Source organism: Balaenoptera physalus (genome assembly GCF_965194825.1).
Source record: "Balaenoptera physalus genome assembly, chromosome: 17".
Classification (NCBI taxonomy): domain Eukaryota; kingdom Metazoa; phylum Chordata; class Mammalia; order Artiodactyla; family Balaenopteridae; genus Balaenoptera; species Balaenoptera physalus.
Genome location: NC_138895.1, coordinates 20,221,545 through 20,248,979, shown reverse-complemented (window position 1 = coordinate 20,248,979; position 27,435 = coordinate 20,221,545). Strand labels below are relative to the sequence as shown.

Genomic DNA, 27,435 nt, shown 5'->3' with positions numbered 1-27,435 from the left:
TGGATAAATCAGAGGGTAAGGAAACCAGAAAAAGAGGACTGGGACAATACTACTACAATATGTCGAGGCTTAGCCACATTTTGGTTAAACTATGCAAACTCTGAAAAAAGTTGGACTCAAAACATAGCACTGTTGAACATTTTGTTTTCAACTGACATAACTCAAAAAATAAATTCTTCAAATATTTTGTGATCTGATTGGTCTTTCACTATATTACATGACCTCCACTGAACCTATAGAGCTATAACTGTAAGGTGAAGGGTCAAATATGGTGAAAGAGTCCTAGTACCCATAATATTCTGGCTATATATCCATCTTAAGTTTGGGCATGACCAATGGAGGTGAAGGGATGACACTCTTATGATAATGTGACATTATATGGTAAAAGGGATTTTGGCAGATGTAATTAAAGTACCTAATCAACTGAGAAAATCAAATGGGACATTGTCCTAGGAGGGCTTCATCTAATCAGATTAGCTCTTAAAAGGAGTCTGGAGGACAGAAGCAAGAGAAATTAGAGAGATTTGAAGCATGACAGGGATATAGTGCTCTCTGTTGAGAACATTTGGACATTCTCCTCTGCTGGCTTTGAAGATGGAAAACCCATGTGGAAAAGAGTACAGGTGGCCTTTAGGAAAGCAGCATCTAGTTGATGGTCAGCAAGGAGAATGGGATCTCAGTCCTATAGCTGCAATAATTCAATGCTGCCACCAATAATATGAATCAGCTTGGATGAGAACGCCAAGCCTTAGATGACGACCCAGCCCCAGCCAACATCTCAATGGCAGTTTTGTGAGAACCTGAGCGGAGAACCCAGATATGCCATGCCTGGACTTCTGACCTATGGAACTGTGAAATAATAAGTAGGTGTTGTTTTAAGACACTACATTTTAGGCAATTTGTTACATAGTCATAGAAAACTAATACAATTAGTGTTACTAGTTAATTAAAGAAAGTCCATTCTTAGTAAGCAGCCATTGGTGATGGTATGGGAACATATACTGAGCTGCATCCAGGAGCATTGTTTCAGCTGAGGATAAAGTAACTGCATGATTTTTTTAGAAAAGGTGCTCTGTGCTGAGAACACTATCTAAGGAGGGTGAGAGTTTGGGAAGAGAAGTAGGACAGGACTTGCATTAACACTGGACTTCCACGACTCCCATGGGAAAAGAAGAAAGAGAAGTACAACCCTTCTAACAAGAGAAATATCCTAAAATTCTCTGCAGGATCTGCCTGCATATCTCATGCTCATATACGCTTAAGTAAAGCCAACCAATAACGCGCGTGCAGCCGGGTGCATTCGTCTCACAATCAGCTCCTACCTTTTGGCAGTGACCTTTTGGAAAGTAAAGTATAAGACTCTAAGAGACCCATGCCTGCTAACTGTATTCAACACCCAAGGATATGAATGACACACAGACATCTCTAGATAACTGAGGAAAGTATTCCTCACTAAAGATAAGGATTTGAATGAGCAACCAAAATACCTGATCCCAGAGAAAACAGAGATTATTCATGGAACAGAGATGAATTCTAATCCATGTCTTCAGAGAAAGTCAAGGTGATATTTTATCCATAAAGTAATAATGATGATCTGCCTTGGAAAAGGGTTAAGTAGAGGACAAAAAACAGTGTTTCAAAATTTAAGATAAGATTGTCAAAATTATAAAAAAATTTTAAAAATCAAATGTATGGCCTTAATCATAAAATGATTTCTGACTTAAAACAAAATTAATAATTTACAAGGTAAAGTCAAGGAAATCCTCAGAACATAAAAACAAAAAGCAGCAGAATTGAAAAAAAATGTATATCTCAGAATTTAAGAATTGCAAAAATAGGGACAAATAATCAATTTATGATAGAAGAAAAAAAATTCCTGAGCCCCTTCCAAAACTCTTCAAAACATAAAAAGAAATAAATGTTATAAATTTAAATAGAAACTAATATTTACTAAATATTAACTGGATTGAAGGCTTTAGTCCAACTTTTCCAGAGATGAGTATAATTAGAGGGCAAAATAAGTATTTGAATTGACAAAATTTTAAGGGAAAATGTTTATACAATCTGAGGAGTACACAGACCTTCTTAAGTAACACCTAAAGGACAGAAACCATAAAAAGAATATTGATGAATTTTATTTTATGATATTTTAAATTTCCATACACTGAAAGATAGCATTAAAAGCTTACGACAAATACAGAAAAAGACAAATACCATATGATATCATTTATATGTGGAATCTAAAATATGACACAAATAAACCTATCTACAAAACAGAAACAAACTCATGGACATAGAGAACAGACTGGTGGTTGCCAAGGGGGAGGAGAGGGATGGAGTGGGAAATTGGGGTTAGCAGATGTAAGCTATTATATATGGCATGGATAAACAATAGGATCTTACTGTATAGCACGGAGAACTATATTCAGCATCCTATGATAAACCATAATGGAAAAGAATATTTAAAAAAAGAATACATATATTTATATAACTGAATTACTTTGCTGTACAGCAGAAATTAACACATTAAAAATCAACTATACTTCAATTTTAAAAATTAAAAAACAAAACAAAACGAAAAGTTAATGACAAATAAACGTATTATATATTGGAAAAATTATCAGTCTCCAGAATTTGTAATGACTTTCTATAAATGGGTAAAGACAAATAACAGTAAAAAATAGAAACTTTACTAAAAAGAATATAATGGTCAATAAATATTTTAAAGGCCTATAAACCACTTCATTAGTTAGCAAGATGGTTATTTAAATAATAGAGTTTTTTGTTTAGTTTTATTTTTTCCCAACAGATAGTAAAAACTAAAACTATATAGATATTTATCATATCATGTACTGACATGAGTATGAGGAAAGAGAAATTTCCATATGGAGTTGGTAGAAGCTAAACTGGTAGAACCTCTTGGAAGGCCATTGACCCATACCTATCAAAAGCTGAAATGCACAAATCAACCTGCTCCTTCATTTAACAGCTATTTACTGAGCATCTACTTACTAATTATAGACACTGTTCTAGGCACTGAGGATAGAGCAGTTAATAAATGATGAAAGGTGTCTGGCTTCATGGAGCTTACATTCTTATATACACTGCATTGTATATTTTTAAAACTTCATATTTTCCTGGGAATTCCTTGGTGGTCCAGTGGTTAGGACCCGGTGCTCTCACTGCTGAGGCCCTGAGTTCAGTCCCTGGTGGGGGAACTAAGATCCTGCAAGCCACATGGTGCAGAAAAAAAAAAAAAAAATTATATTTTCCTGTTGCCTCAACATCCCCACAAATAGGCTGTGAACGTCACACCCAGGCAACTATGTGCACCCATGTGGAAAGGACGGTCCTGCCAATTCCCCCTGCTTATCCTCACCTGACTATGATGAAGTGACATGCAAAACACCAGTGAAATCCTCTCATGTCCTTTGCTGTGTACTCCTCTGTGACCCTCAACAAAAGCACTTGCCCACAGGTCCTCACTGTCTCTCAGCTTTGCACCTGCATAGAATAGCTCACTCCGGATAGTATCTCTTATGTGACCCACTGGATGGCAAGCTGTGCCTCCCTCCTCTAGGACCTGTGAGGAAAAGAATCTCCCACTTTCATGTGCTTCTCCGTGGTGTTATTCTGTGTTTACACCAAACTGAGCATCAGAAATCTGACTTTTAAGTAACATAATTATTTCTTACAACACATACACCTTAGCAAAATAATCACAAATGCTCATAAAGTAGCATTTATAAGGATGTCCATTATAGCCTTATTTATAACAGTGATAACCCAGAATGCACTGAAATGTCCATTAACATGGGAAGAACTAATCGAATTATGATTTCTCTAGATTAAAGATAATAAGCTTCTGTTAGAAAGAATGAGGCAGAGCTATGAATACTAGCAGGCAAAAATCTCCAAATTATGCTATCAAGTGAAGAAGGCAAGTTGCAGAATAACAAATTAAATGACTGCATGTGCTTTTCAACAAATATTCTCATGTATTTCTTTTTCAATCTTTATCTCCCTGTGCTTATATATTTATTATATTTGTATATTCTACCTCCATAGGAAATGTCTGAATCTATACATACTAATTAGTCAATGAGTTAGTAGTGGTTATTCCTAGGGCAATGAGTGGGATCTGGGAAGATGAAAAATAATTTTATATTTTTATTACATAAATTTTATTTTGTTTAAATTTTAAAGGAAAATGTCTACAATTTGTCAGGCAAGCAAAGTCAAATAACCAAGGAACACACACTCTCTTCCTCCTAGAGCAATATTCAATGGAGAAAACTGCCAAGACCAGAAGAGTAGCAGGTAAGCAGGTCCCCAATTCCCATGTGTCTTATACAACATGTAGAGCTCCATTAAGGATCTCCATCAGACTCCAGGTGAGGTACCCTGACACTCAGGTTGTGTGATTTTTTTAGCTGCAGGTGTAGGGAAACCCCAGCTCCTTACCTGGTCACTCAAGGGCCAGGATACAAGAGAAATATGATCTGGCAGAATCTTTAATCCAGCACTAGTCTGGAAGCTAATTAATTGCAGTAGGGGTACCGCTGGCCCCTCTTTGGCCTGATTAAGGGTTAGGGTTCAAGCCTCGCTGTTGCAGCTAAATGATACTGGTTGCTCTATTTGCCATATCAGCATTCTTGCTTAGGGAAGCAACAGCTTCTTCTCTGGCATGATTAAGGAGCTGCGGTCCTAACCTTGAGGCTAGGCAAGTTTGATTGCCTTAAGCATGGATATGTAGTCAATCTCCATGGAGTTTTGTAAAAGATCATATTTGTTTTTGGAAGCCAACCTGCAGGAAATCAGTCTTGGGCAATATTTTTCTTAAGAATTAATATATTTTAAAATGTGAGTTAGAGGTAATACAATAATTGTTAACATATTAAATTTGTATATAGTAGGGACAATGGTAATCTTGGAGAAGGTGGTAGTGTTTGAGGTAAAAGACTGAGGTCATACGGGGAAAAATGGATAGTGAGTATATAAAGCTTTCTGAGAAATATGACTTCGAAGGAGGGGTAAGAAGCAGCCAGTTAACTGCTACGGTGTATGAGTGGTTGAGAGCAGGTCCAGAAAGATGATTTAAATTGTGTGTAATGAGGGTGTAGGGAGCCTGTGGGGAACGTCATTGAGAGTGAAATGAGAAGGAGCCAGAATCATGGAAGAGAGAGCATGATGGGCGAGTGCTCACAGCCCATGAGCGCGAGAATGTAGCGGGAAGGATTGTCCCTGCTTGGGAGAATGAACTCCTTTTCCATTATAGCTAGAGGGAAGGGAGAAAGGGTGGTACACAGGACAACATTTTTGGAGATTTTTTTATGATGAAAAGTTGAGGGAGGTCCTATCTGATAGTTTCCAGTTTATCTGAAAAGTTGAAAGGAATTAAACATTTTTTCTAAGAATCAAAGGAAGAATACTCAGTTTGAAAAAAAAGAAGATATCTGAAACAGTTGTCATGGAGGATAAGAGATGGATTTTTTTCAGCAGTGCTCCACATGAATACAAGTGACAACAACTTGCATATTGTGTTGTTTCCCCAACGGTGCTAAACAGGCTGGGCGTGGATGTGAAAAAGACAGATATTTGGATTGATTCAGAATTGGGAATTTTCCAGTTTAGTGTGAGGGGAAAACCATGAGCTAATGCTATGCATAGAACCCACTACATATAAAACATTCAATAAATCTTAGTTATTGCAGCAATCAATGGGTTAGAAAAAAGGCTCTCCCAAATGATCTAAAACTCAGGGTGGTGGAAATACAATCTAGAAGGTTAGAAAGTGGGAGATGTGGAATTTGATTTCAGGAGTAGAGTGGTTTCAAATAAGGGCAAAGTAATCTAGGGCAGAGGGTCACTGAAGATGAGGTTGGACACTCGGTACACTTAGAATTTAACTGAGGCATGTACAGGAGGTCCAGTGGCTTCAGTGTGACTCTTCCCTATTTTTCTAGGTCTTGGGAATTGGTGACAAAAAGTAGCAATTGCCGGGGAAATGAAGAGATCCTTGTGGTCTCGGTATTGGATGTGGAGGACTCAGGGTCCCATCTTGCATGCTTATGTTTTTTATTTTTATGATCTCTACTCCAAATTTGGTTTCCTTCTCAGAAACAGTTGTTTTCTCAGAACGTTTGATCAAGAAGTGCCATGCCCTTTTGAATTTTTTCACACCAGAGTATTACTATTATTTCAATACTCAAAAGCAGCTATTGAACTCTTATTGTGGGCAAGAAGTAATACTTTGTCCCTGATGAGATACGAATTCCTGGTCTCTGCCCTCAAAAAATGTTCAGTCTAGCTAGTGTAATACACTTATATAATATAGGATATATAATATAATATATATTATAACTAGGATAATATAGTCTAGCTTATGTAATATATTTAGAAGTAAAACCAGTTTATTAGTGTCAAAAGTAATTTTAATAATCCACTTTTTTCGTGAATTCTCAAGGCATTCTATTTGTACTTCCTTTACTAAATTAATGCATGGTATCATAGTTTTGGGAGGCATACTTCTTAACTATTCTGTTATAAAATAAGTTAATCATAGATGGGATCATATAGTTTCATATGTATTTATTTAAATTTAATGAAGGTCTAGATAAAAAGTATGGCTCTATGGGATATCAATCTATGTTTGACAGTGAAGGGAAAAAAAAGTCCTTTAAAAGAGTGCTGAGCCACAATGAACTGGATTCTTCTGCTAAGAGTTATAGCTGTGTAGACGTGACTTTTATACCTGGAGGTATAAAAGATTAGAGTCTCTAAACACATAGTCCAGGCAAGCAATAATGTTTCTGATGGACAGCTTTATAGACTGGGAGTAGTTGTATGGATTGACAAAATTAGTTTTGGACTTGGAGATGACAGTACTAAAAATAGACTGAGGCTATAGTTTGGTTCATTGTGCTACAAAATTCCAGTGGAAAAGCAAGTAGCAATGACAAAGTTTATTTTTTAATGCCACTTCTATTGTAACTTTAATGGAACCCAAGAACTGACTTGCTTAAGATGTAAACCCTGATTACATCATCTAATCTTGACACCACCAAAGCCATTTGTTTCAGTTTAGGCTGAGAAAAAGTCAAATTGTTTGTCTACAAAATAAACAAATGCCAACCAATTCAACAACCATCATTCCAGTTTGTTTTGACTGGTCCATTCATGTTTTCAGCACACTCATCTCAGCAGACTCAGAACCCCAAATCTATATTTAATTTAAACATTGCACCATCACACAGAAATCTTTCAATAAACTCACTGCCACTTAAAGGGAAAGGGAAAAAGCGACTCCTTACCAGAAGTACTTTATTGTCTCAAAAGAAATAATAATTCCAAATATATAATTTTTTAATTCAAGAAAAAATAATTTTTAAAAACATAATCCCTTTTCTTTCATTCTGCATCTTAGCAGAGTTAGGAGAAGTTTGCATTTTAACTTAAAATTTTAACTTCATGCAGAAAATGCAAGAAAAATATTACATAAGATTTGAGAACCAAAAATAGACTTAGTTGAGCATTTGAATTTAGATTTTAAACTTTAATCAACAAAGCTTCCCAGTTTTTAAGTGATCATTTTACCTATTGTTCATTTCTGTTTCCTGGTAAGAAAGAGACTACAACTCAGACACTAGAAGAGATTTTAAAGAAAGATCTATTAACAGAGGTGTAATTGGGTTTAAGAGAACAAAGGGGCCAGTCTAGTCCTGAAAAGGGAGAGGGAGAAAACAGAGTTACTGGCACCCAGTGGGAACTGAAGGCATGAGGAGGAGCCCTAGGTTATGGGGAGACCCAGTAAGTACCACAAACTGCAGTGCAGAGCAAAAAGATCAGAGAAAAAACATGCACACTTTTCCCCATCTTCTCTCCCACTCTCCCATATTCTTCTGGTACATCCCATTAGCTGAAACAACCAAAAGTCAATAGGTGAGGGAGACTGGGTGATGCAAAACAGGTCTCATATCACACGGAACAAAATAGAGTCAGGGAGGGACAAGATGGGATCCAGATGTTCTAGGAAAGGAGACAGAGATGACCAGACAATATCACCCCAGATGAATAGGAGTTTCCATACACCATGAAACAGATGATAGCTGTTCAATTGCCGACTCTGCCACTTAGTCTTTTCATAGATTTGTGCAATCCACTTCCCTTCTCTGACCACTGGTTTTCTTTCATAAAGATATCTGCAAGGGGATTGCATTCTTAAACAAAGGATTTTCAAATTTGCCTAAATTTGGTTAAGGGTGGGTGAGTTAGCATAAAAAAAGAAACTAAATCCTGATCATCTGGGGCTGAAAACTAACATGAAAAAGAAAATAAGAAAGATTAAAAATGGTCTAGAGATGGAATTAGTTGAAGGAAGCACAACTTTGTCACTGCTTGCCAGACAACAGGGTATCAATGACTCCATCAATTTCGTGAACACACTGATGTAGCGACCCAGGAAAGGAGGGAAAAAAAATTTTTTTTTTGGTGCAGATTATGTACCAGAGGCATGATGAAGTTCTTAAATATTGTACTCATATTGTTTAAACCCTTTATATTCTTTAATTTTTTGTTTCCTGCTTTCATTTGTAGTTTAATTCACTCATCTATTCACTAGCCATGGAATCAGCATCTAGTTTGAACCAGATCATGTACTAGATTCCTAGGACACAAATATGGAAAAGACATTGTCACCTGAGGACTTCTTACAGATAGAAACTAACTTACAGTTGCAAGGAAAAGATCTGTATTTGCCAGCAAATTCTCTGCCGGCATTAAGGGGAATGTTAACAGAAAACTCAGGTATTATTATCCACATTTAAACATATTTTTTTCTACCTGCCTGACATGTTTCAATATAAACTATCAAATTCATTTATAGAATGCTTTGAGGCTTAAGTGACAAGTGTTTTTTTTTATTCTATTACAGTATCTGATCTTACTGACAGCGTGGTCCAACTTATTACAGTTTCTGGGATCTAGAAGATCATTTGGAAGATCTCATAATTTCAGAAAAAAAATCTAGATTTTTAGCCTAACATAAAAAGAATTCTGAGATGTCAATACATTATCTTTAATTATCAACAATATTTTTCAGAAAGCATCTTAACTTTCTCCCCACTATTAAGATTTTAAGAAGTTGCCCTCTGACATAATCAAATTAAATCTATACATATAGTCAACTATGATTAAGTTGGTGATATGATAAAATTCTATAAATAAGTGATTGATCATTGCTCTTTTGACAAGGCACCATGATTTTGCTGGTGTTTTGTTGGTTTTATTTTTTATTGTTGTGTGTCTAGCTTTGTTATTTCAGAAAACATGATGCATTTGTAATGATAAATATTTCCATGAATTTTAATTTACAACTTGAATTCATAATAATAAAACCATATTACTAGAACCTGAAAATGCAAGCAAAAATATTATAAGCAATTTGATCTTGCTCAAATGAGATGATAAATTGATATCTGACATTATCATTGGATCAATAAGCTATGTGCATGGATACAACCAGGCCCAGGCAAGACTTTGGCATTGTGTAACTTCAGGGGATACCATATTGAACAAAATGGCACCCAGGAAGTGTTGATCACTATAGCCCAGAGCCCACGTCGACTAGCACAAGTCAGAAATTATACAGTATTTTCATTTTTATTTATCTACATCACACATTATTCCTCCAGCGAATTGGGGCAGCAAGATTCATTAGTACAGTAAAGGCTGTGACCCAAGGTGTTTTATTTGGCATCTACAGTACAATGGTTGTTCCTACCTTGTACTTTTAGACCTGGTCTTAAAGAACTAAGCTTCTACCTTGAATTCCTTAATTTATACTCTACTAATTAATATAATCCAGAATCATAATACATCACCAACATATGTGATGCCATATGGCGGTGGTGTCACCACCACCACCTTGTTATTTTTATCATTTCAATCATTATTACCATAACTAGCACTAACACCAAAGTTCAGCTTAGACCTCCTGCTTTCATGCTTTGCCCAGTGGATTTACCTCCATTGGGTGTTATGCCCTCTTATCCTATATAAATTTGTCATCACATTGAGTTTTGTGTATTTGCCTGCCAATGATTAGGTTGATTTCCCCAGTACAGTTCTCTACGTGGTTTCAACATTCTCTGCGACATAGTTCCCAAATGATCCTATTTAAATTAAGTATTAAGCACCGTATCAGATTTAATAGCATTTATAAATGTAAAAAGAGTGAAAAATGAGACACTATAACCTGAAAAGAAATAGTCTTCAAATGAATTGGATATACAATTGTACAACCAGACATTCACAAACTTTCATTTTGGTCTCTGCTAAGCTCTTTAAAAATATTCCTGATCATAAACCACCTCCCTCTCATCACTCTGCGATTCACCTCTACTGACAGCATGTGCTCAGCTCTCTACATCCTGCTTCTTTGACCCTATTGGATTATGCAAGCTCTTTTCAGACACATCCTGTGTGTCTCCTTACTGCAGGCCGTTCTCCTTACTGTTTGTTAACTTTTGTTCCTTCTGATTTTTCCCAGAAATCAAAATTGGGCAATAGTTGTTTCATATTTTATACTCTATAAAGTTGGAAAGTAATTCTGGAGCATACCCTAGGCATTTGGAATGATGCTAGGCACTAAGAGGCAATGAAAGATGGAAAATGTTAGGTAATAATTTGCCTTCAAGAAGCCCAGAGTCGGGGGACCTTCAAAATAATGGAGGAGTAAGATGTGGCAATCACCTTCCTGCCCAAAAATACATCAAAGATACATCTACATGCAGAACAACTCCTACAGAACAACTACTGAAGGCTGGCAGAAGACCTCAGACTTCCCAAAAGGCAAGAAACTCCCCACGTACCTGGGGAGGGCAGAAGAAAAAAGAAAAAACAGAGACAAAAGAATAAGGATGGGACCTGCACCTCGGGGAGGGAGCTGTGAAGGAGGAGAAGTTTCCACACACTAGGAAGCCCCTTCACTGATGGAGATGAGAGGTGGGGCGGGGGGGGAAGCTTTGGAGCCATGGAGGAGAACTGAGCAACAGGGGTTCAGAGAGCAAAGTGGAGAGATTCCTGCACAGAGGATCAGTGCCAACCAGCACTCACCAGCTTGAGAGGATTGTCTGCTCACCCACCAGGACAGACGGGGGCTGGGAGCTGAGGCTCGGGCTTTGGAGGTAAGATCCCAGGGAGAGGACTGGGGTTGGCTGTGTGAACACAGCCTGAAGGGGGCTAGTGCACCACAGCTAGCCAGGAGGGAGTCCGGGAAAAAGTATGGAACTGCCTAAGAGGCAAGAGACCATTGTTTCGGGATGCACGAGGAGAGGGGATTCAGAGCATCACCTAAACGAGCTCCAGAGACGGGTGAGAGCCACGGCTGTCAATGCAGACACCAGAGATGGGCATGAGATGCTAATTCTGCTGCTGCAGCCACCAAGAAGCCTGTGTGCAAGCACAGGTCATTATCCACACCTGCCCTCCTGGGAGCCTGTGCAGCCCGCCATGGCCAGGGTCCCATGATCCAGGGACAACTTCCCCGGGAGAACGCACGGCACACCTCAGGCTATTGCAACATCATGCCGGCCACTGCCACTGCAGGTTCGCCCTGCATTCCGCATTCTGTACCCCGCCCTTCCCCCGGTCTGAGTGAGCCATAGCCCCCTAATCAGCTGCTCCTTTAAGCTTGTCCTGCCTGGGCGGGAAACAGACGTCCTCAGGTGACCTACAAACAGAGGCGGAGCCAGATCCAAAGCTGAAACCCAGGAGCTGTGTAAACAAAGAAGAGAAAGGGAAATTTCTCCCAGCACCCTCAGGAGCAGCAGATTAAATCTCCACAGTCAACTTGATGTACCCTGCATCTGTGGAGTACCTGAATAGACAACGAATCATCCCAAAATTGAGGCGGTGGACTGTGGGAGCAACTGTAGACTTGGGGTTTGCTTTCTGCATCTAATTTGTTTCTGGTTTTATGTTTATCTTAGTTTAGAATTTAGAGCTTATTACCACTGGTAGATTTGTTTATTGATTTGGTTGCTCCCTTCATTTTTTTTTTCTCTCTCTCTCTATATATTTTTTTCCCTTTTTCTCTTTTTGTGAGTGTATATGTGTATGCTTCTTTGTGTGATTTTATCTGTAGAGTTTTGCTTTTACCATTTGTCCTAGGGTTCTGTCCGTACCTTTTTTTTTTTTTAAGTATAGTTTTTAGTGCTTGTTATCATTGGTGGATTTATTTTTGGTTTAGTTGCTCTCTTCTCTCTCTCTTTTCTTTTTATTACTTTTTAATTTTTTATTTTTAATATTTTTTTATTTTTTATTTAATAACTTTATTTAATCTTATTTTCTTTTTTTCTTTCTTTCTTTCTTTCTTTCTTTCTTTCTTTTTTTCTCCTTTTTCTTCTGAGCCATGTGGCTGACAGGGTCTTGGTGCTCTGGTCGGTGTCAAGCCAAGCCTCTGAGATGGGAGAGTCGAGTACAGCACATTGGTCCACCAGAGACTTCCTGGCCACACGTAATATCAAACGGCGAAAGCTCTCCCAGAGATCTCCATCTCAACGTGAAGACCCAGCTCCATTCAATGACCAGCAAGCTACACTGCTAGACACCCTATGCCAAACAACTAGCAAGACAGAAACATAACCCCACCCATTAGCAGAGATGCAGTCTAAAAACATAATAAGGTCACAGACACTCCAAAACACACCACCAGACTTGGTCTTGCCCACCAAAAAGACAAGATCCAGCATCATCCACCAGAACACAGGCACTAGTCCCCTCCACCAGGAACCTACACAACCCACTGAACCAACCTTACCACTGGGAGCAGACACCGAAAACAACGGGAACTATAAACATGTAGCCTGCAAAAAGGAGACCTCAAACACAGTAAGTTAAGCAAAATAAGAAGACAGAGAAATACACACCAGATAAAGGAGCAAGGTAGAAACCCACCAGACCAAACAAATGAAGAGGAAATAAGCAGTCTACCTGAAAAAGAATTCAGAATAATGATAGGAAAGATGATTCAAAATCTTGGAACTACAATGGAGAAAATACAAGAAACATTTAACAAAGACGTAGAAGAACTAAAGAGCAAACAAATAATGAATAACAACACAATAAATGAAATTAAAAATTCTCTAGAAGGAATCAATAGCAGAATAACTGAGGCAGACGAACAGATAAGTGACCTGGAAGATAAAATAGTGGAAATAACTACCACATAGCAGAATAAAGAAAAAAGAATGAAAAGAATTAGGGACAGTCTCAGAGATCTCTGGGACAATATTAAACGTATCAACATTCAAATTAGAGGGGTCCTAGAAGAAGAGGAAAAAAAAGGGACTGAGAAAATATTTGAAGAGATTATAGTTGAAAACTTCCCTAATATGGGAAAGGAAATAGTCAATCAAGTCCAGGAAGGGGAGAGAGACCCACACAGGAGAAACACAAAGAGAAACACGCCAAGACACATATTAATCAAACTATCAAAAATTAAATACAAAGGAAAAATATTAGAAGCAGCAAGGGAAAAGCAACAAATAACATACAAGGGAATCCCCATAAGGTTAACAGCTAACCTTTCAGCAGAAACTCTGCAAGTGAGAAGGGAGTGGCAGGACATATTTAAAATGATGAAGCGGAAAAACCTACAACCAAGATTACTCTACCCAGCAAGGATCTCATTCCTTGAGAATTCCTAGAGAAATTTAATTAACTAATTAATTAATTAATTAATTAATTAATTCCTAGAGAAATTAAAACTTTACAAACAAGCAAAAGCTAAGAGAACTCAACAACACCAAACCAGTTTAACAATAAATGCTAAAGGAACTTCTCTAGGCAAAACACAAGAGAAGGAAAAGACCTACAAAAACACACCCCCAAAAACTAAGAGAATGGTAATAGGAACATGTATATTAATAAGCACCTTAAATATAAATGGATTAAATGCTGCAACCAAAAGACAGAGACCAGCTGCCTGGATACAAAAACACGACCCATATATATGCTGTCTACAAGAGACCCACTTCAGACCTAGGGACACATACAGAGTGAAAGTGAGGGGATGGAAAAAGATATTCCATGCAAATGGAAATCAAAAGAAAGCTGGAGTAGCAATTCTCATATCAGACAAAATAGACTTTAAAATAAAGATGATTACAAGAGACAAAGAAGGACACTACATAATGATCAAGGGATCAATCCGAGAAGAAAATATAACAATTGTAAATATTTATGCATCCAACATTGGAGCACCTCAATACATAAGGCAAATGTTAACAGCCAGTAAAGGGGAAATCGACAGTAACACAATAATAGTAGGGGACTTTAACACCCCACTTTCACCAATGGACAGAGTGTCCAAAATGAAAATAAATAAGGAAACTCAAGCTTTAAATGACACATTAAACAAGATGGACTTAACTGAGATTTATAGGACATTCCATCCAAAAACAAAAGAATACACTTTCTTCTCAAGTGCTCATAGAACATTCTCCAGGATAGATCATATCTTGGGTCACAAATCAAGCCTTGGTAAATTTAAGAAAATTGAAATCGTATCAAGTATCTTTTCTGACCACAACACTATGAGACTAGATATCAATTACAGGAAAAAAATCTGTAAAAAATACAAGCATATGGAGGCTAAACAATACACTATTAAATAACCAAGAGATCACTGAAGAAATCAAAGAGGAAATAAAAACGTACTTAGAAACAAATGACATTGAAAACACTACTACCCAAAACCTATGGGATGCAGCAATAGCAGTTTTAAGAGGGAAGTTTACAACAATACAATCCTACCTCAAGAAACAAGAAATGTCTCAAATAAACAACTTAACCTTACACCTAAAGCAATTGGAGAAAGAAGAACAAAAAATCCCCAAATTTAGTGGAAGGAAAGAAATCATAAAGATCAGATCAGAAATAAATGAAAAAGAAATGAAAGAAACAATAGCAAAGATCAATAAAACTAAAAGCTGGTTCTTTGAGAAGATAAACAAAATTGATAAACCATTAACCAGACTCATCAAGAAAAAAAGAAAAAGACTGAAATCAATAGAATTAGAGATGAAAAGCAGAGGTAACAACTGACACTACAGAAATACAAAGGATCATGAGAGATTACTACAAGCAACAATATGCCAATAAAATGGACAAACTGGAAGAAATGGACAAATTCTTAGAAAAACACAATGTTCCGAGACTGAACCAGGAAAAAATAGAAACTATAAACAGACCAATCACAAGCACTGAAATTGAAACTGTGATTAAAAATCTTCCAACAAACAAATGCCCAGGACCAGATGACTTCACAAGTGAGTTCTAACAAACATTTAGAGAAGAGTTAACACCTATCCTTCTCAAACTCTTCCAAAACATAGCAGAGCAAGGAACACTCCCAAACTCATTCTACGAGGCCACTATCACTCTGACACCAAAACCAGACAAAGATGTCACAAAAAAAGAAAACTACAGGCCAATATCACTGATGAACATAGATGCAAAAATCCACAACAAAATACAAGCAAACAGAATCCAAAAGCATATTAAAAGGATCATACACCATGATCAAGAGGGGTTTATCCCAGGAATGCAAGGATTCTTCTATATATGCAAATCAATTAAAGTGATACACCGTATTAACAAATTGAAGGAGAAAAACCATATGATCATCTCAATAGATGCAGAAAAAGCTTTCGACAAAATTCAACATGAATGTATGATAAAAACCTTCCAGAAAGTAGGCATAGAGGGAATTTAACTCAACATAATAAAGGCAGTATATGACAAACCCACAGCCAACATTGTTCTCAATGGTGAGAAACTGAAACCATTTCCACTAAGATCAGGGACAAGACAAGGTTTCCCACTCTCTCCACTATTATTCAACATAGTTTTGGAAGTTTTAGCCACAACAATCAGGGAACAAAAAGAAATAAAAAGAATCCAAATTAGAAAAGAAGAAGTAAAACTGTCACTGTTTACCTATGACATGATACTATACATAGAGTATCCTAAAGATGCCACCAGAAAGTTACTAGAGCTAATCAATGAATTTGGTAATGTAGCAGGATACCAAATTAATGCACAGAAATCTCTTGCATTCCTATACACTAATGATGAAAAATCTGAAATAGTAATTAAGGAAACACTCCCATTTACCATTGCAACAAAAAGAATAAAATACCTAGGAATAAACCTACAGAAGGAGACAAAAGACCTGTATGCAGAAAACTATAAGACACCGATGAAAGAAATTAAAGATGATACAAACAGATGGAGAAATACACCATGTTCTTGGATTGGAAGAATCAACATCGTGTAAATGACTATACTACCCAAAGCAATCTACAGATTCAATGCAATCCCTATCAAACTACCAATGGCAGTTTTCACAGAACTAGAACAAAAATATTTCACATTTGTATGGAAGCACAAAAGACCCCGAACAGCCAAGCAAACTTGAGAAAGAAAAACGGAGCTGGAGGAATCAGGTTCCCTGACTTCAGACTCTACTACAAAGCTACAGTAATGAAGACAGTATGGTACTGGCAGAAAAACAGAAATATAGATCAATAGAACATTATAGAAAGCCCAGAGATAAACCCACACACATATGGTCACCTTATTTTTGATAACGTAGACAAGAATATACAATGGAGAAAAGACAGTCTCTTCAATAAGTGGTGCTGGGAAAACTGGACAGCTACATGTAAAAGAATGAAATTAGAACACTTCCTAACACCATACACAAAAATAAACTCAAAATGAATTAAAGACCTAAATGTAAGACCAGACACTATAAAACTCTTAGAGGAAAACATAGGCAGAACACTCTATGACATAAATTACAGTGAGATCCTTTTTGACCCACCTCCTAGAGAAATAGAAATAAAAACAAAAATAAACAAATGGGACCTAATGAAACTTAAAAGCTTTTGCACAGCAAAGGGAACCATAAACAAGACAAGGCAAAAAGACAATCCTCAGAATGGGAGAAAATATGTGCAAATGAAGCAAGTGACAAAGGATTAATCTTCAAAATATACATGCAGCTCATGCAGCTCAATATCAAAAAAACCAAAAACCCAATCAAAAAATGGGCAGAAGACTTAAATAGACATTTCTCCAAGGAAGATATACAGATTGCCAACAAATACATGAAAAGATGCTCAACATCAGTAATCATTAGAGAAATGTAAATCAAAACTACAATGGGGTATCACCTCATACTGGTCAGAATGACCATCATCAAAAAATCTGTAAACAATAAATGCTGGAGAGGGTGTGGAGACAAGGGAACCCTCTTGCACTGTTGGTGGGAATGTAAATTGATACAGGCACTATGGAGAACAGTATGGAGGTTCCTTAAAAAAGTAAAAATAATACTACCGTATGATCCAGCCATCCTACTATTGAGCATTTACCCCCATAAAACCATAGTTGAAAAACAGTCATGTACCACAATTTTGATTGCAGCACTATTTACAATAGCCAGGACATGGGAGCATCCTAAGTGTCCATCAACAGATGAATGGGTAAAGAAGATGTGCCACATATATGCAATGGAATATTACTCAGCCATAAAATGAAACGAAACTGAGTTATTTGTAGTGAGGTGGATGGACCTAGAGACTGTCATATAGAGTGAAGTAAGTCAGAAAGAGAAAAATACCATATGCTAACACATATATATGGAATCTAAAAAAAAAAAAAAATGGTTCTGAAGAACCTAGGGGCAGGACAGGAATAAAGATGCAGACGTAGAGAATGGACTTGAAGACACGGGGAGGGGGAAGGGTAAGCTGGGACAAAGTGAGAGAGTGGCATTGACATACATACACTACCAAATGTAAAATAGATAGGTAGTGGGAAGCAGCCTCATAGCACAGGGAGATCAGCTCTGTGCTTTGTGACCACCTAGAGGGGTGGGATAGGGAGGATGGGAGGGAGATGCAAGAGGGAGGAAATATGGGAATATATGTATACGTATATCTGATTCACTCTGTTATACAGCAGAAACTAACACACTTGTAAATAATTATACTAAAATAAAGATGCTGGAAAAAAAAAAAAAGGAGTCCACAGTCTAGTTAGGGAAAGAAAACATGAAAAGTAAATAACAATAAATTCATAATTTGTAATTCAAGACAATAATAGAAAGATTATCAAAAGGCTGCACAAAGTAATCTCTTCAAAATATTAGGGAATAACTGTTAGGACAGTTTAGAGAAGTACAGCTGGTAAGTAGGCTGGGAAGAGAATATTCTAGTGCATGCAATATTACAAGTGCAAGTAATGAGATAGATGAGCAGAGTAAAATTTTTACTAAAGAGAATAATTTAAGAAAGAGGTTGGGGAGAGGCTAGAAGGAATACAGGCGAGAGAATGCAGGATCTAAATTATTCAGGACCATAAATAACAAGCCAAATCATCTCACCTTCAACTGGGAAACACTTAGGAGCTATGAAATATATTGGAAATGGATAGTAATAGGTTCATTTATCTAGTGATGGTGTAAAGGATGGTTGGGGAAGCAGAAAACTATCATGGAGACAAATCAAGGGGCTATTACAGTAGGTTCTAGTGTGTGACGGTAACTTCCAGAATCAACAGAGTGGCAGTGGGAAGAGAAAGAAAAGTTATTTTGGAGCCACTAATTTCATTTAATAAGAAAGAAGAAGAAAAAGGGGGAATCAAAGATGATCCTAAGGCTCTTTTGAGTTGAGAAGATGATAGAGCTCTTCAGGTGCCAGCTTTGGAAAGCCATGTTAGAGGAAAATATGAATACAGTTTTAAAAAAGATATCCAGTCATACATATGTATGTAATTTACAAATAAAGTCTGGAGCTTAAGAGAGAAGCAGCGTCTAAAGGTACATTGTTTGTATGGCCAGCAGAGACATGCTATTTGAAAGTACAAGATGACGCATTGTAAACTCAAGGGGGAGGAATTATAGAGAGGTGCGCCAGCTAGTGTCACAATCAGCGTAGAGTGACACAATGTGTGTTACTTGGTGATCACGAAGCAAAGTGCAAACAAACGAAACTCTGAACAAATAATTTACCATAGAAATCTGACAAGATCCGGATCTCTACTAGACCACAGACTGCTACCTAAGATCACAGACGATTTCCGATATCACCTACACATTTGCAAATTTAGTGCAATAAGTGTGCATTCTAGCTGTGGAAATAGGGGCTTCTAATGAAAACATGATTATTTATCCAATTTAAGTAGACAGTATATACTTGCAGATGTGAGGCAGAAGAACTAATATTGTAACCATAGTTGTAAAGTATGTAGATGAAATATGATATCATTTTCAAAGAAAAGCTATATTTTTATAAATATGTCATAGGATAACAATGGCATTATTATCCCCCAATATGTTAACTTGAACCATATGAAAATCAAAAACCCCAAATAGTGTAATATTGGCAAATGCATATATTCCACTTATAATTTATACTCATATCTTGAACAGGTTTCTAAATTTTAAAATTCAAGTTAAAAAATTTATAATAATCCAGTAGAAATTTCCTGGTTTTACTTTCTTTGACTTACAAATATTCTTTTTTCTGCTATATTTAACTCTCAAATAAGTCCCTATAATAAATTATACTTGATTTATAAGCATAAGAATAAATCAGATAATGACCATTCTACTACAGAACCTAAAATTAAATAAAGATCTGGTAATTATTGGACAATTTGGACAAAATACACAATTTAACAAGTAGTAAAAATGAAAAGATACACCTTGTCCACTTTACATTGCATCTGCATTGATCCTCTTAACAAGATTCTTACCAAACTCTAGTTTACTTTGCACTCTGTGGAAAAAAAGCCAGCTTATTTAAATGTATTGAAATGCTAAACAAAGGATACAAAAATTACTTCTAAAATATTGATCTATTTTTAAAGTATATTGGACAGTTCAGCATTGGCACATCATGAAGCTCAGTACAAAACGGATTTTCTTCTTTCAGGGCAGACACTATCATAATGTACTTGCTAAATGTATGCATTTGATATAAGAAAATTATGGTAATGTGACATTCCTACTACATGATGGAATATTCTTTTAGATAGTGAAACATATTAATCACACACATGATAGAGTTCTTTTTGGTTCTTGACATTTAGAACCAAATTTTTCAAAGGTTGTCCTCATTATGTATGTATACAGGAAATATAAACCACACCAGGCATACAAACAAATGCCTCAGCCTTTGCTTCAGTAGAATTTTGCCCAAGTCAACAGGTGATCACAGTTTTCTAGTTCCTTTAAATACAAAGTCTTTAAAGAAAACTAAATGAAAACATTTCTTGATAAGTTACTTGCACTGGCACAACCTTTTGAGATAAGCTTGTGATAAAAGTATTTGGGATGAAAGGAAGGTTAAAGCAATGTTGTCTCCTGCTAAAGTCATGCAAAATAACATTTACTAGGACTCTGTGTGTTTGTTTACATACACTCATGAATGTACAGGTGCCTTCATATACAGACCTAGCTATTATATATACACGTATGTATGGGTATATATACATATATATCTTTGTGACTCAAGTTAAATGACATACTAAGGAAATTGTTGTAAAAGTTTTTGTGTCACCAATCGGATATTTTTGAGATTGTTACGGATTCTATGAACCCAGTCCCCACAGATAAATCTATATGCACATACATGTAGCATTCTGAGTGTCCTTTCAGGGGTTCAGTACATTTCTGGAGTCTACCCACAGGATTCTGCAGCTGCTGCTTTCAATGTGATGACTTAGCAAACATGTTGTCTTTGTAGATTTGTTTTAGATGACACTGTTACTTTTTAAAGGAAAAAGTAGAATTGCCTCATAATTTTGGCATATTCATCATTAATATTTATTTGAAATTCCCAAGAGGCAGCTATCATACAATATCACAGAGACCCAATTTGGAAGTTAGACCGTGTGGATATTTGAATCTCATTTCTCCCAGTATTGGGTTCATTGGTAAGTCGCTTGACTTCTCTGTCCTTGGTTACCTCATCTTCCAACTATGAATAAAAACAATCATAGAGCATATTAAGCATAGAAAAGTACCTAAAAAGCACTTAAACCTGTTCCTGGCATTTATAAACATCAATAGTGGAGAGCTATTATTATTTTCAAAGTCTATCTCTTAAGGTATGGATACTGTTGTCTTCTTCAGCCATCTTCTGGACTATCCTTTTTCATATTGCATTGTGTCCCATTGCTCTAATTTATAGACTATTAAAATTTCCATTTGTAGTGATTGGAAAAAAATTAGAGTTTGTTGGTTTGCTTTGCTTTGCCAAGTATCATGCCTCCGTGAAATGAACTCATGAAGTGAGTACAACAACGATAGCAAATGGTATTACCATTACACATATTCCACTGCAAAATGCAGCAAGGTGAATTAGAGGTCAAGGCCTGCTATTATAAATTATTTTCTCTATCCAAAAAGATAGCTATGTTTTATAATAAAAAAGGTAAGAAGCTCTCAGCCATATAACTGTGACACTTGAGTTCTCTTTTATCTGCTTCTTGAATTTAAATCATTAGAAATTTTAATAATACCTTATGCCAATGTTTGATGAAAGCTTGAAATCAGCTACTGAATTTGATAATTGGCTTACTATTACAAGAAATTAGAAAAAGACTATCTTAATAAATTTATCCACTTGAATTTTGTTGTGGATTCTACATGATTAATCAATATGAAATACAAAGATGCTGAAGCCAAACAATTTGGCTTCAACAATGTATATCTAGGAGCATAGTACAGGATGAATTAATCTATAAACTCATTTTCATTAAAAAAGAATTTTGGTCATTCAGTGGTTTGATAGCACAGCAGAGAGAGGTATGAGAAAGGAAAAAGACTGGAAGATTAGGACACCAAAACAAGTCATTTTTTTTTCTAGGCAAGGGTTTTCATTTTTCTAAATCTCAATTTAGCACCTTCTACTATAAAGTGATATAACTTGACTAGTTTGGATAGCAAAGAGGGTCCAGTGTCAACTCTGATTAATTAATGATAACTCCCTCAAGTCCTGTGCTGAGACTGATTTTTAGACTCCATTTCTATTCTGCCAAAGAGGGAGAAGGATGCCGTGGACGAGGGTGGAAGCAGAGATAGATGATATATTTTTACGACTGCAGAATTATATAAATAAATATGATTCTTAGTAGCTCTAAAAAAGATATTAATTGCTTAGGGCCACCATGAAAATTATTTATAATAATACTTTCTGGTGCATCTTTCTAAGAATAAATTTTAATTCACAACTATGGCATTCAACCAAAATGTATTAGACCTGATGAAGGAATAAATACAATTCTGTTTTTAAAGTATAATTTTTTTTATCAAAAAAATCCAAATTACTCAATATGACTTGGTTTACATCACTTGAAAAATGCTGTATGCTTGGAAAATTGTTTGTTCCACACAATATATATCTGAGTCTCCTTAAATAACGAAGCATAAATGAATTGGGTTGTGAACAGAGTGGAAATGCTACCCATCCAATAGCTTCTTGGGAGCAGAGGCCATGTCTTAGTTAACTTTTTGTCCCTCCCTAGAGCCTGACACATGAATGATATGCAATAAACATGGATCAAATTATACTGTTCAACATATCACTTCAGTTCAAACATTTACTGAGTATTCAATTATTCTACTAGAATTATCCAGTGTTAGCTGCTGGTATAAAATTTTTCATTTTTTTTTTCTTTAACCGGTTATTCACACGTTGAGATCATTTTTATAGTCAAAATCTCAGTTGTGAAATGTCCTATCCATGCTGTGATCTAGTTTCTGACTGTACAGCACAGAGGAGAGAACTTAATATTACAAGACCATCCTGACTCTAGTACAATTTGTATCCTATCTTAGCTTAGGGCACAGATTAGATTCCCCAGGAAATAGGCTTGGAGATAGAGATTAGTGTGCAAGAGGGTTCTCAGCAAATGTCCAAGGGATCAACCTCTGTGAAAGGGAAAGTAAGAAAGCAGCGCTGGGCAGAGGGAGAAGCTGAGCTGTGATACAGTCTCGATGAAGATCTCAACCATTTCTATGACAAGTTCTGGAGCTAGGATGACCCTTAAGACGTGTCTCAAGTTGAGGCTAAGGTTTTTCATTAGGGGTGCGTCTCCCCGGAAACCAAATGTGGCCTTGGGCCAGGCACTTCTGTTCAGCTCCTTAGGGGGTTGGAAGCTGAGAACTGTTTCCGGCGGCATTTGCTGCAGAGAAGGAAGTCTTTCATTTCTGAAGAGGCTTTGCATCATGCATCCCACTGTCTACCCCAGTGCCGTGCTTCTCTCTTAGGACAATAGAAATTGACTAAGCGCAAAACAGCATGGTAGTAAAGACCATCAAATCATATGCTTGGCCATCATTTCTGAGAATTCTGGGAGAAGGAATGTCAGCCATTAGTTGATGTAACATTAACCAATTTGCAAAGCTTGGCTCAGACTATGGCTTGCGCTGGGCCGCATAGCCAGGATGGCAGGAGGCATGGGGGCTGCATCTAACTTTGCAAGCCTTGCCCTGGTGACAGGCTGTGTCTGCCCAGAGGAAGGAATTGTCATATTGCAATCCGCCCACCATAGGGTCAACATATCCAGCATTTACAGAGGTGCTGTGTGTTTTAGTAAGGGCTCAATCTTTATTGCTATTCTCACTCACATATAAACACTGTGAGCACATATATAACGTATTTTATTCCTTTGCTTTTCTCTTTCAGATGTAAACAATAACTGTGTTGGCAGTGGTGAAAAAATTCCATTTTTGTACTATCAGCCTAATGGGTGGCATATTGTCAAGGATCACTATTCTTAACATATAGGCACATCACATGATAGCCTTATTTACATCACTACACAAAACAATGCCAGAAGAAACATGGCAGTATAAAATAAATTGTATTAATCAACTTAAGCATTTTGAATTATTGCTTGGTTTTTAGAACATCTGAAAACTTCCAATACTAAATTCCATAGGATTAGAAATTTAAGAGGAAAATTTTGCAAGAAAAATATTAAGTGGTTTATTTTTACTTGTATTAAAAAGTCAACATTTTCATGAATTCTACTAAATGTCTACCTATTTAATCATATTTATTGTCATAAATTTTAATCTGCATTTCTGCTATTTGACATACTGCTGGCTGTATACATAAAATAATATTAAGCAATAATGATAGCGAAATTCCCTAGAATTTTTAAAGTTTACATCTGTGTTCTCATTTGTTTACTATGTGAAATTATATACAGAGACAACCCATTTCCACTGTTCTTCAATTCAAATCAGAGTGTTTAGGTAACAGTGCCACCTATTGCTATAAAATTGAAGTAACCCTATTTGTTATCATTCCTTTGGTATTTGATACTACAATTCTTATTTTTCTAACTGCTTCTGTCTGTTAGCCTAAGTTTTCATTTTTATTTTAAAGTAATAGATAATTTCATGTAATTTAAATATATAATACTTTAAGGAAAACTACATTTAAAGACAGATTTCTTTTGAAGGTTTAAGTACACAACGGGTCAAAAACAATATAAAAATAAATTAAGCTTGAATTTTTTTGTCTGTCTTTGAGAAGCAACAGTATAGTGGTATAGAGCAGAAATTTGTATTTTAATTAAATTTTATATCCTTATCAAGCATAAATAATGGTCTCTGATTTAATCTGTGACAAAATATACTAAAAGATATTTAAAATAGATCATTGGAAAAAGGAAATAAATTTTCTTTGCTGTGCTAAAAATTGTGAATTTATTTTCTAAAAATTGTTCACAGTATTCATTTGTATACACATAAGAATATGTAAATTGCAATCGTTTGCACATTTTATTTCACTGTTTCTATTTTGCAATAAGTTCAAAATTCACTGCAAATATACATTCATAGAATTAATATCAATTACCTATTTTCAACAACATGTATGTGAATACCCTTTTGAATATAACTATATTTTTAATATGTGTAAAAGTAAGATGTTTATTTGCTTAATTAATTCTTAAAAACTATGAAAGGTTTATTTAGATATATTGTGAGTTTTTGTTTATTCTTTATTTTATTTTACAAATAACTGTATAGGGCTTTGTAAATGACGAGGCTGTCTAAATATGTAAAGGGGAGTTATGAATTTCCCAGTAGCAAAATCATCAGTGAAATAAAATAAAAGAAAAGCAGAATTTTCTTTACCTCCTTAAATGGATTATGATTTAAAGTGGTATTTATAGTTTAAAAATACTTTAGATGAGCAAAAGAATGGTTGATTTTTAATATATGCTTCTCAGTCCTTAAGGAAGATATCATAAATAATGTTTTTCTAAAACCTAATTGTAGAGATTATATGGTTTTTCAACATTACAATTACTGGTTTTGTATAATCTTTGTAACTTAAATGTAAAAATTATGTCAATCTTTCAATTATACCTTTTAACTTTTATATTCAATTGCATAGAAATGTTCTGTTGACTGTATATGTTTATATGGAAAACATTGAGTCACCTCAAATTGTGTCATTTAATTTAAAAGTAAATTTATTAATGCTGTATAAATTCTGAATATGCTGAAATATTGAATTAGTTTAATATCACTGACCGATTGCTTATATACCTGGGTATGTGTTCAGAAGACACCCAAGTTTAGTAAAAATATGGCCAGTTACATATCTAGGAGAGCAGGGAGTATAGCTCTCTTTTTTTTTTTTTTTTTTGATTCTTAAATAATTTATGCTATAGGTAAAAATGTAATATAGTATCTTATAGACCAGGAATTTTGTTCATAATAACGAGTACAGTTCTTGGCACATAGTAGGTGTTAAACAACTATTTATTCAAAGTTAAAAGAATGAACACAGCTATCATTTGTTCTAGAAGGATCAAAACACTTTTTTTCTAAATTTCAGCTCCCTTGTATATAATTGCTCTTCTTACTCAACATAATTGATTATTTTAAACATGATTCCATTCAAATATAGATTGTTTTCAGAAATATTTTAACTCAAATGTACAAGACAATATGTATTTCAAAGTCAAGAAAAAAATATTGGAAGAAACCTGACTATTGTTTCAAAATCCTTGTTTTATATAATATTTTTTTAAAACTTTAAAAATTATTGTCAATTAATATCTTTACAAACTTTTAAAAATTCCTCATCCTCAGAATAATTACTTATTGTTTTTCAATTGGAAAAATAGAAACAAATAACGTAAAATAGAAAGGATGGGCTCAGATACCAGTGAAAATATCCTAGACAACTGTTTTGAAATATCTGCCTCCTGTAATATAAAAATGCAGAAAAGACTTTGCCTATGTAAAACAGTTTATTGTCTATAAGAGTAAAGAACACTGATAACATATATTAAGAACAAAAATAACATGTTGCTCGAGAAAAATAAGCTTACACTAATGTACATAAACTGAACTTGATAATTCTTGAAGTCTGATTGATTTGGCTTATTTCGTTCTGTTGAAATTAAAACAAGTATTTTGTATAAAGCTCTTCAAGGTGCTGAATTTAAATTTGGGGGTCATGGTCCTTTATATAAGATTATTATTAGGATATAATTCAATCTAGGATAAGAATGGGGAGGGGTGGATAATTAGGTCTAACGTTTAATTATTCGTCTTAGCTTCCCCACATGATTTTCTGAGAATGCAGACCAGGAATGCAAAGGTAAGATGATTATACCCCAACAGCTAACATCATCACTGCTTTTATGTCTTGGTTTTACTAGATCATTGCTTTAAATGAGCATCACAAAACCAATAGAGCTTTACTCTCTGCCTTACCTTCTCCTCATAATCATTTTCAATTTATTTTTTTTCTTCTATGTCATCATTTTAATATAAATCTTTCTTTTTCTTTTCAATAAAATGAAATGATTAAGTAATTCTGCCTTTTGCATGATTAAAGATGACAGATAAACTTGGGTGGATATATATGAAGGCTCCTAACAGAATCTGTGCACCTCACATGTCAGATTTCTTCTAGCTTGCTCACTGTTAATGACAGGAAAAATTAGCATGTCTGTGGATAGCCTAAGAAGAATCAGAAGATAAGGAAACTATAACATTTTTTTCTTACTAAGTTTAAATCACTTTCATTTTTCTCGTTGTAATTAATCTCTACTGTAAAGAGTAGAAATTGAATTACATGTAAGTCCTAACCACAAGACAGGTTCACATAAAACTAAGAAATCAGTAGTTATTTAACAATGGTTTAGTAAGTACACAAGTATAAGCAAATAAAGGATAGAGAGAAAATATTAATGCAAGGACATTTACAGAATCATTGATGATATGAAACATTTTTTATTATAATAACACTACTTTAGTCATTTTGTCATTTAAGGGGTAAACACAAACAAAATTAATGATATTTACCACTTTATATTTTA

At 35.4% G+C, this 27,435-nt stretch overlaps 1 long non-coding RNA gene across 1 annotated transcript in view; it reads left to right on the top strand.

Moving 5' to 3' along the window:
• Nucleotides 1-27,435, top strand: part of LOC309646388 — a 190,882-nt gene that overhangs the window by 121,784 nt on the left and 41,663 nt on the right. The window lies entirely within an intron of this gene.